The 17630-nt window shown below is 44.8% G+C and overlaps 1 protein-coding gene across 2 annotated transcripts in view; it reads left to right on the top strand.

The window, feature by feature from the left end:
• The window catches only part of ANXA13 (annexin A13), a 180076-nt gene that overhangs the window by 93808 nt on the left and 68638 nt on the right, over positions 1-17630 (top strand). The window lies entirely within an intron of this gene.

Below are 17630 nucleotides of genomic sequence, written 5' to 3' on the forward strand. Positions count from 1 at the left end.
CTGCACTCCAAGTAATGTAATAGAAATTATAGAAATGTTACCACAAATGTAAAGATATAAAGATTATGTGTGTGAATTCATGTGTTGGAGGGCATTGCAATTTGTTTTATTCTGCCGGGGTGTATATGTGTCTTTTGCTTGGCTTCAAGTGATATGTTTTGTGCTATTCTCATTCATTATATGGCTTTTGATGCCATTCTAAGTGTTTGTGGATGTGGTAGGTTTAATCTACCTTTTCCACAATGCACAGGTATTAAGATGGACTGGGACGGAAAATAAGCCCGGGCACCAAAATGCAAGTGGCCCTCATTAGCAAATCAGATAACTACAAAATGTGAGCCACATTTGTAAATCGGGGTAGTTTTGAACTTGTAGAAACGCTGTTGTCCTGGAGCGAAAGCAGGGATGGGTGATCCCAGCGGTAACACTTAGCAAGGTGGCAGGGCAAGGTAAATACCAGGCTACTCAAAGTATAACTCCGGTTACAGAGCACAGAAGCCATCTGTAAGCAGGGACAAGGAAAGAGAGAGGACGCTGGCACCCTCCCAGAGCCCACCCCCACAGCTGCCACTGGCCTTCCATTTCTTCTCACCCAACTGGTGTGATTGCCACTCTCAGTGAGAGCTCTGTCTGCGCTGTGCACAGCACACATAGCCATTGTCCGTGTGCCCGGCGTCCCAAATACAGTCTACACAGAGGTGACTATTATGCAAAACCACCAGCAAAATAATGAGTAAAGGCTATTTAGCACATATCTTTATTACCGCACAGTAAATAGTTTCCAGGGAGCTCTGAAAACCCCTACTGCACTTTATTAGCCTGTTTCCATGACCTGTTATCGGTTTAAATTAAAAGAAGAGGAAGCAAAGTATTGATTGATGTCAAAGTTATCAGTGTAACCAATATGCATCACAACCCCAGAGGGCAATAGTCCACATTGGCCAATGTTATCAAGGTGTTCTCCAGATACTTGTGAACAGATTGACATGACATTTGTGTTGGATTCACACTGCTGGTAAATGTATTGGCCCAGATGAACTAAGATACATAGTAGGATATTCAGTAGCCCAGAATGCATTGGTCCAGAAATGCACAAAGGTTTGTGTAAGGTGTGTATTGTGGGGCTATGCAGTCAGGATGAAGTGGAGCTTTGAGACAGTGATCTTGCATGTGAAGCAAAACCACCAATCAATTGTGCATTGTGGTCTCTTCTGTAATATCAAGACTTTCTCCTGTGGTATTCCAAAATAGAATGGGGCCTATGGCCTAACGCTTACAATACAGCTCTGAAAGATACATATTGGCAAGCTGAAAAACGCACCCAACATATTTGATTCTTTATTTATTTAGAATATTGCATTGTTTCCAATGCTAAACTCCAAATCCACTATCGGAATTCAGTTTCACCAAACAACATTTATCACTACTAAATGTAGGCAAATAAAATAGAAATAGGGTTAGGGCACTGTTTAATGTAATAAAAGCATAACATACTGCTTTATGTTTAGAAATAAATGTTGAGTGTAAAAATAAAATGGTTAAGGCAAAATAGAATATTTTTTATGTAAGAACATCAAAGCAGGAAAATAAGTTGTCTGTCCTGTGACTCGAACCTTACATTACAGCCCTGAAAAGAAAACACGTCAAGGTGAAAAACAGAAGCTAGAGCAATGATTTAAAACGTTCCTGATTAATTAGTTACATCCTGTCCTTAATTTCACACCTTACCTATGTCTTAAGCAATATCTAGAAAATGTCGCATGGAGCACATTTCAGGCTTCAATTCGGAATTTTACAAAAGGTCCTTCTCCTCCTTATGATGTGACACTGATTTATCAAGTCCGTTTTTCTTTGCAATGTGCCACATACTCACCTTCCATTGGCTGGAGTGTGAGGGTTAAATGTGTAAGAGGGAAAAAGTGATTCAGCAATGTGGGCATTCATTTTCATAATCCATGCACGCATATGCCAAGCCCATAAGATATTGTTGCCTTTTATTTTTTGTGAGCCCAACAGGAAATCCCATGCCAGTATTATTGGCCCACTGCTTGGTTGCCGCTCTTTCTCTGTAGTGTGCTTACTACGCTCATGTAACGTGCTTAAAATGACTAACACACTAAGGTGTTACCGGTGAAGCATTTGTGTATGCTTTTGAACACTAGATCTGTGCGTAGTCACGCTCAGGAGCTCTCAGATCTCTTAACTCTGGAAAAACCGACTTGTCTGATGCTTACGGAGACTTGGCTGGGAGCTGCCTCCAATCCGGATATCGCTTCAGCTATTCCGTCAGGCTATAGCATTTATAGACAGGATCGGCAGGGAGGAAGGGGGGGTGGGGTGGCCATCGTGGTGAATGATTCTGTGGCGTGCTCTATCATTCCCATGGAGGTCATTAAAGGGTCTGAGTCCCTTGCCTTTTCGTTAGCTCTGGCGCCGCATCAGTCTGTGAAAGGTTTGTTAATCTATAGACCGCCGGGCCCTGCAGGCTCATTTTTCGATGAACTTCAGTCTGCCATGTCATCGTTGGCCATGAGAGCTGACCATTGTATCTTGGCCGGCGACTTTAACTTTCACATGGATGATGCCCTAGACCCTGACGTGATTAAATTAGCGGATATCACAATTCCCTTGGGCCTAGCCCCTTTTCTTTTTGGGCCTACGCACGATAAAGGCCATACCTTAGACCAGGTCTTTTCCTCTTCCTCCATAGAGGTGACTGCACTTCTACCGGTGCTTTGGACCGATCATTACCTGGTGCAGTTTTATATACCGGCCAATGAGAGACTCCGTAGCAATGCCTCTAGGCAGTTTGGTGCTGAGACAAGGGCGCTACACCAGGTGACCCCTGAATTGTTATCTAAGGCACTACTTGACCATCCGTGTCCATTGACAGGAGATCTGGACAGCGACTTGGAATCCTTGCAGGATTGGTTTGAGGAGAGGCTAAATGATCTGGCCCCGGTAAGACCTTCTCGGCCATTATCTAAACGGGTCTCTGCCCCGTGGTTCACCGGGGCGCTGCACGCTTCTCGCAGGCAATGCAAGGTGGCTGAAAGGACCTGGCGAGCCCAGTATAATTCAGAAGCCAAGCTCGAATACAGGAATATGGTCAAAACCTACCATCGAGCGATTTTGGTCGAGAAGAAAAGCTATTTTGCCAGGAGGATCGAGGATGCTTCGAACTCCGGCAAGGAGATCTTCTCGATCGTTAGGGAATACATTACCCCGCGGTCGAATGGGACTCAGTCCGCTCCTAGTCGGAAGTGGGCGGCGGATCTGGCTGGCTTCTTTACCACAAAGATCAAGATGATACAGGAGTCATTTCCATCGCGGCCGGAGGCTGCTCTGTCTGGCCCTGATGCTGGCTCTGTCCCATCGATTTTCGCGGGACCTATTCTTTCTGATTTCCCGCCTTTATCTATGGCCTCCTCCTTGGCTCTGCTCGCCAATCTTAAATCTGGGTCACCGCTTGATCCATGCCCGGCCAAATTTTTGGCGAGGATGGCGGAGGTAGTCAACCCGTTGGTTAACCCTCTCCTGAATCGCTCCCTTAGCCTAGGTGAGGTTCCTGTGGCGTGGAAGCGGGCTATGGTCATTCCTTTGATTAAAAAGCCCGGTCTGGCTCCTGAGGTCTTGGCCAATTATAGGCCGATTTCTCTTCTTCCGGCCTTAGCCAAGACCCTGGAGAAGCATGTTCACAGCGTGCTTTCCAATTTTCTGGAAACCAACGACCTGCTTCACCCTACTCAGTCGGGCTTTCGCCCTAATCTGAGTACGGAGACGGCGCTGTTGGAGGTCTCTGAGGCCATCAAGGAGATGCTAGATCTGGGTGGTAGAGCGATGTTGATCATGCTCGATCTGTCGGCGGCCTTCGACACCGTCCCCCATGGGGGTCTCCTCTTAAGACTTCATGAGATCGGTCTGAGGGGGACGGTGTTGAGATGGTTTACATCTTTTCTAGCTGGTCGCCGACAGTCGGTCTGGGTTTCCTCGGCTTCCGCCGAGATGCCGCCATTGGGAGTCGGAGTCCCGCAGGGCTCGGTATTGAGCCCGACTCTGTTTAACATCTTCATGACCCCATTGGCGGCCCTGGCGGAGTCCTATGGAGCCCAGATCGTATCCTACGCGGATGACACCCAGCTGCTCTTCACCTGCCGGAAAGGGGAGGATTTTGACGGAGAGAGTATCTGTGAGTGCCTTGGGGCTGTTTTCAAATGGCTCCAACTAAACAGCCTCAAGTGCAACTCAGATAAATCGGAGGTACTCTTCTTCGGTTGCCAATCCGACCCGGACTGGCAGATGTGGTGGCCGACAGACATGTCTCCTCCGAGCCAGTCGTCGCAGGTAGCAAAGAATCTGGGGGTCAAAATTGACAACGGTCTGACCCTCAGATCTCAGATCCTCACTCTTACAGGCTCGTGTTTTGGACTTCTCCGCATGTTGCGGAAGTTCTTTCCGCTGCTCTCAGAAGATCACAGGAGGATTGCGGTCCAGGCCTTGATTGGTTCAAGACTGGACTATGCTAACATCTTATATCTTGGCCTGCCCGAATACCTCCTGCAGCGGATGCAGGTGGTCCAAAATGCGGCGGCTCGCGCCATTTTTGGCTTGCATAGGCGAGCGCATGCTTCTGGCCTGCTACAGGCACTCCATTGGCTGCCTATCCGACAGCGGATAGTTTTTAAAACTCTGACCCTTGCCCATAAGGCCTTTCACTCAACTGGGGCTAAATACCTGCAGAAGAGGCTCAAGCAATATTGCCCGTCGCGATCTTTGAGATCTGGATCACAGCTTCTTGCCGTTGTACCCCGTGTGAGGAAGGCTCGACTGGGAGGTCGTTCCTTTATGCTTCGGGCTCCTCAGCTTTGGAACTCTCTGCCTTTTTTGCTACGAAGCAACTCTAATTTGCTATCTTTTAGAAAGGCCCTCAAAACCTGGCTGTTTGCCTCTTTGATTTTACAAAACAATTAAAATTCTTTTTGTGCTTCCCTCTTTATTCTTTATGTGTTATGTTTGCTTTTAGGATGTCAATAAAGCGCCGGGACACTCACTGAGTAGCCGTGCGCTATAAAAATCACAAATAACATAACATAACATAACAAAGGAGAAAATGGTCACTTCCTATCCCTGCTTATTGAACTAGTCTTTTCACTATGTCCATGTACAAAATTAATGGAAATAGAGACGAAAGTAGAGTGAGGAGAAGAGCTTCCTTATGGCACACATTGCTACAAGGACATAGTAAGAACACTAGCATGACTGGGAGGGGCGAGGCGTTCCCTTCCTCATTGTACCTCCCAGTTGTGTTCGTTACGTTACAACACCGTAACCAGAGTTTCAAAGACTTTTTAAACAGACAAACATGACATGGTGGGTGGAGTCAGTCCTTTGTCTTCCCTCCTTTCTTGCCATTCTAGTTGCTTCACTAGTTCAATGTAAATATGGCGTGATCGTTCTTCTAGGGCAATATAACGGGACTCCAATTCTGAAAAGATTTGAGGGCCTTGGAGCATCAGATCACTTAAAAATACAGATGATTGAAGTTTTACAGGATTTGCTTCTCTGAGTACTAACAGATTCCAACTCCCTCCCCAGTAAAGGCAACCCATTCTCAGAAGATTCTTCAGCAGTGTAAATGACTATGAATCCATACTCTGGAAATACGTCTTTAAGATACTCTATCCTCACCTTAGATTTCCTGCAATACTCCTCCTCACCATACAAGGAGAAAACCAAAAGGGTCCTTATCTTTGCAGAGAAAAACTCCATTTAAAAATCCAAATCTTTCTCCTTACTTTGTGCTGACTATACAGTAATATGTTTCCATTAACCAATCTACTGATGTCCAACTACTAGCAAATTTTGGGACTCTATTTAAAAAAGTCTATTACGTTCCATCAACAACTCTGTAGCACACAGGAGGGTACCATATTTGTGGATTCTGATATAATTCGACTCAGCTGGGGATAAGCATTTATTAGTAGGATAAATAGCACATATTACAAGTTTTCCCCGATAATGGGGAATAACAAGTAGATTTTGGAGTTCACTGCAGCAAAATCTGCATGTTCCATTAATTACGAGAAATTGTCACCCTGTTAAATTCTGGCAGGTTTGACCTGCTGTAGCTTAACAGGGAATGCCATCTGTATTGCACTAAGTAAGTACTGGCTGCAATAACATTTGCATATTTTTTAATTCTGACCCATGGACAAATGTGGGCTTGCACAGGGGTTGGAAAACACTGGGTCTATGAATACTCTTTTCTCAGAGATGATGCCTCTTTCAAATCCTGATCTCCTCACAAGCTCTTTCATCAGAAGAACCAAGTTATTGATTGTTCGAGCTGCTCCCCTTGATTAAAAACATCTCAACTTATAAGTTATCTTCCTTGTAACGTCAAAAGATTAGTGAAAGCAAAATAACGGTGTGCAACCTAGAGATAAGTACAAGACTATTGAAAAGATTCAATGGCAAAGCTTCCTATTTCGAAGTTTAAAAAGTCAATTTCTGCTAGCAACCCAGTAGCCTTGGACACTCCATGAATCCCTATACCCCTACTCAATTTCCTACTCTCCAGCACTAGTAAAAACAACAGTCAGCAGTAAAAAAAAATAGCATGCACACGACCATTACATCATAGACCAATAACCAAACCATTCTCTTGCCGCAACCACGTGAAACCAACCATTGGAACTCTTTGAGAACAGTGGTTTTCCATGCCATTCTGATTATCATACAGCCTGTCACATTCCTCTTTAATTTGAATGGCACGATATCAAACAATTAAATAAAAGAACTATTGTCATCTACAGCTCTACCTATAATCTGCATAGTCAATTCTTTGCTTGGACCAGGATTTTTCCCAACCACTGTCCAAGTAGGTCAAATTAAATCCTGTATCAAGAAAACCAATGTAGAGAATTGCGATCGCTTACACTTTCCGACACGTGACAAACGTCCCTTCCCTGGGCAAAATCACTGAAAATGCTCTATGGATCCTAAAATTTACTACAGACTACAACCTTTTTATAGCTTACCAATCAGTAGGACAAACATACAGAACTTAAGTGATGACCCTCCAGGTAGAAGATAAAGCTCTCTGCATTCCGAGTGATGTGGCATCTACTCATTAGCATCCTATTTGTGAGGGTTGCACACCTCTACTTACAACAAGTTTCTCCAATTTTTAAACTACAGACATTTAACATTGCGTGCTCATTGGCATCGTGCCCAGCCCAAACAACAAGTATGAAACTAAACAACAACAATTTGGGACAAATTCCTGCCCCTAACCATTGGCACAGCCTTTTGAAATGCATTTGCAAAACATTTTCACCATATTTATGACTTCAAAATTCTTGTCCACGCATTTTGCACTGGATTCATAATCCACTTTTTTGCTTGAAATAATTCTGATCCGCATGCAAGGAACCGCCATTTCCCAAGTTTCTAATGCTCCTGCTGGGCCACCCTAACCTCTCTTCAAGAAGACTAGAGCCAGATCCATCAGTAGCAGTTTATTATCATCCAATGCATTTCAGGCCTCTAGGGCCCTTCATCAGGGAGAACTGACAATGACAATTGAACATGCTTTAATATTCCAGCCGCCAATACATGCAAGCAAATCTAATGTTTAAATTTGCACCACTCTTCCTGGTCTCAACAACTCATTAAAAATAATAAATGCATTCTTTTCTCACTGAACAAAACCTACTCCTAGTGTCTCAGCCGAACTCGAGCTTTCCACTTAAGCAAAAACAAATATAACTTCCTGACATTCGGTAACTAATAGCCATACTTTAACCCCCACTGCTTGAAGTTTCCATTTCATCCTCCCTTCTTTTCCCGTCTTTTAAACAAAACTATCTCATCATTACTTTTCCTTTTCCACATCATGCTTCCCAACCCTTCTCACCAACACAGAACCTGTTCCCTTCCACCCCACCTTCCAATACAGACTTCCTATTCCTTTTCATTGGGGAAACAACCTTTACAACGCAACTTTTACAACGCACTACCATTACAACGAAACTTTTACAACGCAACATCAATTACATCGCATGCCATTACAACGCATACCACTACAACGCATACCACTACAACGCATGTCATTACAACGCATACCATTACAACACACAACATTACAACGCTTAGTACCCTTACACTCTCCAACACTTACCCTACTGTTGCACCCCCCTGGAGTTAGAATAGTAATTTTTACCCCTACACTATCCAATACTTACCATACATGCAATGTAATTTTATGCGTTGTAATGGTATGCGTTGTAAAGGTAGTATGCGTTGTAATGGAATGCGTTGTAAAGGTAGTTTTTAAAAATTCGTTGAAATGGCATGCGTTGTAATGGAATGCGTTGTAATGGATGTTGCATTGTAAAAAATGCGTTGTAAAGGTATGCGTTGTAAAAGTATGCGTTGTAACGTCATACATCCCTTTTCATCTGAAACAGCATCTCCCACTTTCTCCTAAAATGTTCACGTCCTCTTTTCGTACCTGCTAACAAACAATCGTCCTCCACACTCCTTCTCAAAAGACGTCTTCCCTTTCCCTTTACGACCTCCTGTCTTTAAACTGCACTTTAACCCCTCCTCTCAAGCAGCCCTCCCCCTAATCTTCACGTAGTTCACACCTGTGACACGTAAACTCCTGAGCTTCGCTGAAACACTACACCTTCCATAATGCTGTCACATTGACAAATGTTAAATCATTTAACATCTACATGACAGTTTTTCAAATGCAACACTAAACAATTTAAAACCGATGGCGATGTGTAAAGCTTGTACTCTGTCCAAAGTTCATTGCAGCAAATTCCACGTTCCTCTGACACCTTGAAATAAACTTGCTGTGTGAATTTAGAAATAAATCATGAAATAAATTGTAGAAGAAATGTCCAGGGCTGGGTCTCTTTTTTTCTGGAAGATCACAATTCATTCCAAATTCATCTAGATTGCGCACAAAAGATCATCCCTGCTACCTCTGACATGTTGTGTCCTCATGGCTTGATCATAACGTCCATTCTTTTGAACTTGGCTCACTGAGGTTCTGGTATCTGAACTTAAAGTCAGTATCCATCAATACAGGGAGCACCCGCTGATCCTAGGTGACATTGAGGTTCTAAAATGAGACCTATCCAAAATCCAAAAGTGGGTGCCATCTATCTGTTTACAGAAAACAGTCAAAAATCGAAATTCTTTCTGTTTCATCCCAAAGAACTCTGTTTTGTCATTGAGAAATGTCTCCCTCACTTTTCCCTCTCTCAGCTTCCCTGCATCTCACTCAGTGACCGTGTATGCCTAATTTCTGGAATTCATGCTGAAGTGTAGTTTTTCAGACATAAACATGTCCCTAATTCTGTCAAATTGGTATCCACCAGAACTGCTTGCAATCGCTTTTTCTATCTCATCTTTAGAGAACACATGCATTACTCATCTTAGTTCTTGTCAGAAATTGGTGAGAAACCTGGGGCCAAAACTTACTGCAGGCCCTCCAAATGCTTCTTCCGTTTTGGCCAGGTACGATAAACAGCACCTGCTTTTAAACATTAAAATGAGTACTCGAGGGACAGACAAAACATGGCATCTAATGCAATCTATTGGTCGGGCCACACTAGCATAAGTCATTATTAATCAGGACTGCAAAATTGTTTTGCAATTAAAAATGTATAAACAAATGTTGCAGGAGAGCAGGACCTTGGGTACAGCATTCATTTTAAAGCATCCACATACCTCATGCATACTTCTCATCCCTACGTCTCCTGCTCTTGTGCCTCTCATCTCTCATCCCTACTTCTCATCCCTGCTTCTCTTACCTTTTTTTATCCACCATTCGTTCTTCTCATCCATCATCTCAACTTCTAATAAAAATGGACAAACATGACACTAAACTAACTTTAAATTTGAAGGCCATGCTAAAATGCATTTTTATTGAATCTGCATTTACCTTTGATATTCCCTTCGTTCAAACCTTTTTAGGTCGAGGGACCTATAAGCTGCGAAGCAGCTTCCGGTCAGGAGATCTTATGTTGTGTAGTAGGCAGTTTAGACCCGCCTCTTAGCTCCGTTCGCTTCCATTGGCTGGCTTCCTAAACAGAGGCCAGCCATTGGAAGAGAAGTGAGTCACTCCAAACAAGCCCCGTCTTTTTCGGATTCGGGGGCGTAAGTTTTGCTGTTCTTTAGCTCGTGACGTCGTCCGTCACTCAGGACAGCAAAACACGCCCCCGAATTCGAAAAATTCCGGAAGCTTGAGGCCGCCATTTTTTTTGTCCGTCGCCGAGTCTTCATGTGCAGAGGAGAGCCTCCTCCTCGCAGCACCGCAGTGAAGGTGAGCAAACAGTGCTTTCAGGAGCTGCTCGCCTCCCCCCTTCCCTCTGCCCTCCTACGTGTCCGTCCTGCTTCCCCCCCACCCGCTGCATCGACACACGGCGGCCTTTCTCGCGCCGAGCGCACCGGTGACCCGTAACTCAGTCAGCACCGGTGACCCGCCTCAGTAACACAAGGCACACAAAGGCAGCTTACAAACGCACCAGGTGTTTTAAGAGCAAAGCAGTCAACTGCAGCCGCGTTTGTGAGTGCACAAGCCGCAGCCATCACAGGAACTGCAACCAACCTACGAAACCGCAACCGAACTTGTAAGCAAATTACAAGTACAACCAAGTTTGTTATTAGTCATTAGAGCCCATCGTGAGCACACCAATTCCATTTGAGCTTCTGAGGACACGTCGCTGCAGACACCGCAGCCGCGCGGTTTATTACTGACAGGAACGAATGTGAACGAGGTTCCAAGGATGCCGCAGTAAAACCGCAAAAGTGGTCGGAGACACGCAACAAGTGGCAAGCTTCGGCCCACGCAAAGCTGTCTAGTCCGGAACAGTATACTGGGCAGAGGCGCAACTAGAGCCAAATTCTGGGTGGGGGGCTGATTCTTCCAGCAATCTGCAGAGTGGAGATGCAGGGGCTACAAGAAGGAGTGAAAGCACAACCAAGCCCCGTTAGCAAGAAATGGTCATTTGAAGACCTGTGAAGTACTTGGGTGCGGCTGTGTGTGAGCCCGGGAAGCTGTCTCAGCCGGGCTGACACACGGTGGGGGGGGGGGGGGGGGTCGAGGGGGGGCGTTGAAGCCCTTTGAGTTCGACGGGCGTTGCGCGCCTGATACTGCGTTACGACTCCCAGCCCAGACTCCGGGCTAATACGGGTCACAGTTAAAAGTGTCCATCGAACAAAAGCCCCAATCAGACTTTAAACATGCGAGCTGCAGCTAGGCGAAGCTTTACAGCACTTGCCAGTCAAACTGCAGCCACCCGAAGTGCTGCCACGATTGCTCCGTTTTATTTGCAGAGGCTACCGTGCCGGGAAGGTTCATTCACTCTTTCGCTTTGATCACAGGCGCTGATATTTGGGCCCCATGTCGGGTGCTGGCTCTGGCAGCCTCGCTGCGTCAGACAGTGCATCATTTGCAGAAACGCCCACCCTCTGGCTCGGGCACTCTCCTCCCAGTGAGTGCAGCCTGGCTCCGAGCGCTTTCATGTATCACTCAAGGGGGCGCAGATGGTGTGGTCTCAGTCATTCACTTGTAGACTTCACCTTTGCGTTGATTTGTTCAGTGTAATTGTATGTGCGCCTGGCTATGAGATTGCGGTGCTAAAGGTCCCCGTGCTGAAAACTTGAGGGATCCTGCACTGATGAGTCCAGCATATGGGACGCAATCTTGTGATTGCAGGTTACACGAAAAGACCTTAAAATGAGCCCAGTAGAAACAAACTGCTCTTAAGAAAATACATAATAGTCAAATACCAATTAATGGAAAAATGTGCAAAGATAACCAGTGACTTGCTCAGATTCATCAAGTTGCAGGGTGGCCAATATTCGCTAAATATAGTGTGCCTCTCATATCACAAGGCAAGCTCTAAATATATGCATATTCTGCAAATCTGCATATATTGAATGGGCCTCTCGTGGTAGAAACAGAAACCTTTGCAGCAGCTACAAAAAATACCCCGTGTTCACATGTTTAGGAGCAAGCAAGCTATTCATTTATCTCATGAGTGATCCAACAAGGCCAATTTCTAATTTTGGAGGAGGGTTATTCATGTAGCATGTACTGCTCCAGAGTACATCAGCATTACACGAGTCAAGTCTGACCACATACTTTTAGTTTGTTTCATACTCAACGCCCTACAAGGTACAATGAAGGGTAGTTTCACTACATAACTAATTCCCATTGGTCGACAGCTCTAAATTCGGTCAACAGGAATAAACAATTATGAGGAGGCCTGCAATGCACACCAAGAACAGCCAAGATAGATCATTAATCTATGCATTTCCAAATGGGCATCAACACATGAATTTCATAAGAGGAAAAATAAAATGCATGGTTTGGAGAAGTATGCTGGCAAAAAAACAAGTCACTTTCGATACATACATCTGCCAAATTACGTTTTCATCAGAGGCTGGGGGGTGGGTCCTTGAATCCATTTTGTATTACGAAAAAGTTTAATGCCCAGTACCCCAAGTTGGAGAAACCATGGTCCTCTGATTCAGGCACATCAAAGAATGTTTCACTGACGTCCACTCGCTTTATATTTCCTAAAACCTTCTGTATTAGTTTGTGCATCGTACATGCATGCTTCTCTCAAGGGCACCCCACTAAGGGCTATGGTGTTACTTTAACTCAAAAAAGGCCAAAAGAGAGAACCTAGCACAGCTGCCATATGGCGCTAATGAAAAAGAATCAACCAGTACAGATCAAGTGAACATCAGTCTCATTGACCAGAGTATCTCACATCAACATTCTGGAACATGGCCAGGCCTGTAATGTAATTCAGAGGCACATTTACTTAGTACACACAGTGGCGGCTCCTCCGCTAAGGTGGAGGAGCATCGCCGCACTGCTTTTAAGCAGTGAAACTAAAGGAAAAATAAAATGATAATAACTCAATGCTATTATCATTTTTTTCTTTCCTATAGCTTTGCGGCTGGGGCTGCTCTGCTCTCAGAGCAGGGCAAGCAAGCAGAGGTTTGCCCACTCCAAGTGCGCATGAATGTTTGGCCAGCCCTCTCGGGCCGGACAAACATTCATGCGCACTTTGCATGTTCTCCACGCAGGCTGAATTACAGCCTGCGTGGAGAACATTCCCAGGCCTCTAGTCCCCGTCGGAGCAAACCACGGCGCTTAGACCAACCACAACGCTGCATTGCAGCATTGTGATTGGTCAGGGGATCTTAGGTGCTTCCTGTTCCAACCCGAGTACGACGTAGGGAAGAGATGCAAGATAAGCAAGTATTTTTTTTACATCGCCCCCTTCGCCTCGCCTGATCCTTGCCAGTTGCCACAGAGGACATACTAATTCATGAGCTGTTATGTTCCTATTTTCAGAAACATTTACAAGCTACATTGTTTAATCTTTAGGCAGAGGAATCCTACTATTCAAGTCGCTCTATTAAGCAACTTTAGTGGTATCTGTGTTCTTCACCGCAGTAAAGGTGAGCAAACAGCGCTTTCAGGAGCTGCTCGCCTTCCCTTTGCCCTCCTCCGTGTCCGTCGCCGAGTCTTCAAGTGCAAGGTTGTCTCTGAGAGGCCTGTTCGACAGGAACATATAGCAGGACATCTCAAAGCGTGTTCGTCAAACAAGGCGTGTTTTCCGAATAGAGTTCATTATATAAATGTACAGTCCGGCGTCGGTGGGTATAAAGTTTGTCTTTTTTTTTTGTGCATCTTCTAATGCAGACTTGAGCTGTCAATCACGGTCACTCATTGAGTATGCAAATGTAATGGACGTTTGCGCATGTGCGTGCTTCCCCCGTGAAGCCATGGTAGAGCCACCACTTTGTTTATTTATTTTGACCTGAGGTAGGACAGACGCACTTGTCCCTCACAGAGCACGTGCGAGGCGATACCACCCCGCTTCTTAGGTGAGGGGTGTTCAGGGCAACCCTGAAGTGAGCTGCGCTCGCGGGTGTGTTATGAAGAGCCCGGTTAACACCTGCTCCCCTCCCACCCTCTCCCGCTGCACCGACACATGGCGGCCTTTCTCGCGCCGAGCGCACCGGTGACCCGTGCCTGCGTGACTTTGGGGACCGACGCAACAGGGGCCATTTTGGGCAGCTCCGCATTTGCAGTAGAGGTTTTTTGGTGGTGGGTGGCGACGTTTGGACGCGCCTTTGTGCGAGGTGCTTGGCTTGGCTCACTACCTCACTCTCTCACTACCTCACTCTCTCTCTCACTACCTCACTCACTCTCTCTAACTAACTCACTCTCACTCCCTCACTCTCTCTACCTCACTACTCCACTCTATCTCACGACTCGCTCTCTCAAAACATCACTATCTCACTCTCTATCTCACTACCTCACAACTTCACTCTCTCTCTCTAACTCACTACCTCACTCTCCCTCTATCTCACTACCTCACTTTCTCTCTTTCTATCTCACTAACTCACTTTCACTCTCTCTTTCACTACCTCACTCTCTCTCCATCTCACTACCTCACAACCTCACTCTCTGTTTCTATCTCACTACCTCAGAACATCCCTCTCCCTCACTACCCCACTCTTTCACTACCTCACTCTCTCGGTCTCTCACTACCTCACTCTCTATCTACCTCCCTCTCTCTCACTACCTCCCTCTCTCTCTATTTCACTACCTCACTCTCTCTCTCTATCTCACTACTTCACTCTCTCTCTATCTCACTACCTCACTCTCTCTCTGCTAATGCAATAGATCTCGCATATGCAAGCAATTAAGCTATTGCCAATATAAATGACAATGCCATTTATTTAGGGATACAAAAAAAAAAATAAAATAATGAGCAATGCCAATAGCTCTACCTATAATATTGCCGAGACCATTGCATTGTAAATGCTTGTTCTTTCTGGTTTCCAGTGTAATGGAAGTCCTCTGGAGAGCTGGAAGAGGACATGAAGCTCAGTCTGACCTGAAATTTGCAAAGTGCAAGGAAAGACAAAAACAGTTCTCACAGTTAAACACAGTATCAGACCAAAACCTTTTCGTTGTTGCATATAAAACTGAAAACAGTTAAGATTTAGGATGAGTGGCCCTAAGTACAAATGTTGATTTATGACCCAAGCTTCATAGGGCCCTTGTCTTCCCCCAAATCATCCGAGCTTTCACCAGAGGCCTGCGTAAATTAAAAAGCAGTTAAATAAATAAAACCTAATGTTGTACAGCATTAAATTCCCTTGAAATAGATGCATTTCCTATCCTCTGTCCTCAACCAGCATGTGCAGATGAGAAGGCTGTTTTTAAGTGGATAGACCTATAGAATGCAGCTCACTATGATGGGCTGTTGCCATTCAGTTTGAAGGTCATTGAAAGTGAGTTGGTAACAATAAGGGTTGAGAAGTGGGGATGAGAAGCATGGATGATGAATGATGGATGAGACATAGGGGTGATGGATGAGATGAAGGGAAGCAGGATGACAATTAGGGATGAAAAGTAGGCATGACAGATGAGAATTAAAGATAAGAAGTGGGATGAAGGAAGAGAAGTAGGGTGATGGCTGTGAAGAAGGATTGATGGGTAAGAAGTAAGAATGAAAGTAAGGATGATGGATAAAATGCAGGAATGACAAGTAGGGATTTTGGATGAGAGGCAGGGATGAAGAATGATGGATGAGAAGTAGGGATGATGGATGAAAAGCTAGGATGACAAGTAGGGATGGTGGATGAGAAGCACAGATGATGAATGATGGATGAGGAGTAGGGATGATGGATGAGAAGAAGTGGTGATGGATGGGAAAAAGAAATGATTAATAAGAATTGAGGATGAGAAGTGGGGATGATGGATGAGCCTAGGATGATGGAGGAGAAGTAGGGATGATGAATGAGATGTAGGGATGAGAAGCATAGGCAATGAATGAGAAGTAGGCATGATACATGGTGATGGATGAAAAGCAGGGTTGAAAAGTAAGGTCAACGGATGAGAAGGAGGAATGATGGTTGAGAAAAAGGGATCAGAAGTAGAGGTGATGGATCAGAAGTAGGGCTGGTGGATGAGAAGTAGGGATGATGGAGGAAATGTTGGAATTTGGCGCTGGGTTGATGGATAAGAAGTAGGGATGAAGGATGAGAAATAGGGTTGAAAAGAAGGAATGTTGGATGATAAGTAGGGATGGTGTATGAGAAGTAGGGATGAGAAGTGGGGATGATGGAGGAGAAGTAAGGATGAGAAGTAGGGATGATGGATGAGTGTAGGAGGCTGGCTTAGTATATGGTGCACACTTAAAGGAGTGATGCACCTTGCACTAATCCAGGCAACCCTTATGGTGATTTTAGTGGTCTTTGATAACCTTAGGCTTTCAAAGTGGTAGCGGTGGAGAGCAGCCTTCAGGCTTATCTTGAAGGAGTGTAAATCAGCTTGTTTTACCACCTTTAATCAATAGTGTAGATTAGATGAAAAAGAACCACACAGTGTGTATGAAAACAACACAATCACTATCACATTGGTTTATCTCCTAGCCAGAGATATTAGTGATAGAGCGCGGGTTTACCTGCCCAGAATTTTTACCATACTCACCTGGGCCCATAAACACTTACACACTTTGAACAGGTAAACCTACGCTTTAAACCAGTAATATTACTTTTTTTAGGACCTATACCTTGTCTTACCATTCCTTGTCACCAGTACCTAAAGTCCTAAGGGATCAAGGGAGTTAGAATAATAGGCAGTATGTAATCATTTGCACTCATAAAATAACCACAGATTCGGGAAAGATTTAAACGCTTTATCTAAATAATGTTTTAAATGTCAGTGTCCATACTAAATTAATCAGGGCTCGGTCAATTAAGAATAATATCAAAGCAAGATGATGTGAGAGAATCATGAAACGTTCTTTAAGCATTGAAATATAGGAAGGGTAAGAAAGGGGAAACAGCACAATGACAAACCCTTACGACTTTTATATTTACCTAGAATGGTGTGAAGAACAACCCTGGCCACAGGCTGGGATAAAGGATAGGACCCCCGATAATGCAGGTGCCAACAGGATAGAACAGGTGCAGACCAGAATCAGGATAAGTACGGACCAAATTGGATCAGGACAGGACCACCGCAGGTCAGGACCGGCACCCACAGCTATAGTGCAACGCCTGCGTCACACCCCTCTCTGCAGCTAACAGTCGGACCCTGATTGGGTTAACGAATTTTCTCCCACAGGAACCCCAATTGGGTTATCAAACTCCTTCCCAGAACCCCGATTGGGTTATCAAATCTTCTGACAGAGTGCTCCGCCAGCACCTCTGCTCTCGATCGCCTATTGAGTGCGTTGGGTCAGTGACAGGTCAGCTATTCGGACAAGTCGTACAATCTAACTAGCTAAGCCTACCTTAGTTATACAATTTTCCAGGGCAGTGTACCACCCCCCAATGTTGCAAATGTGTGAATCCCTCAATTTGATTGGTCAAAAGACGAGGAGAGGTCATCACACCATACCAGTTATGAGCTCATGCTCTTAAATTGTCAGATTTATGTTCCCGCCCAATATTTTGTTTTCCCATGCACTTTTATTCCACCCGGCAGTGAATGTATCAATAAGAACGACAATGTAATATAACAATTCGATTCAGCTTCCTCTCCAAGGGTCAAGAAGTAAGCTTCC

This window comes from Lissotriton helveticus, chromosome 4_1 (genome assembly GCF_964261635.1).
Source record: "Lissotriton helveticus chromosome 4_1, aLisHel1.1, whole genome shotgun sequence".
NCBI lineage: Eukaryota > Metazoa > Chordata > Amphibia > Caudata > Salamandridae > Lissotriton > Lissotriton helveticus.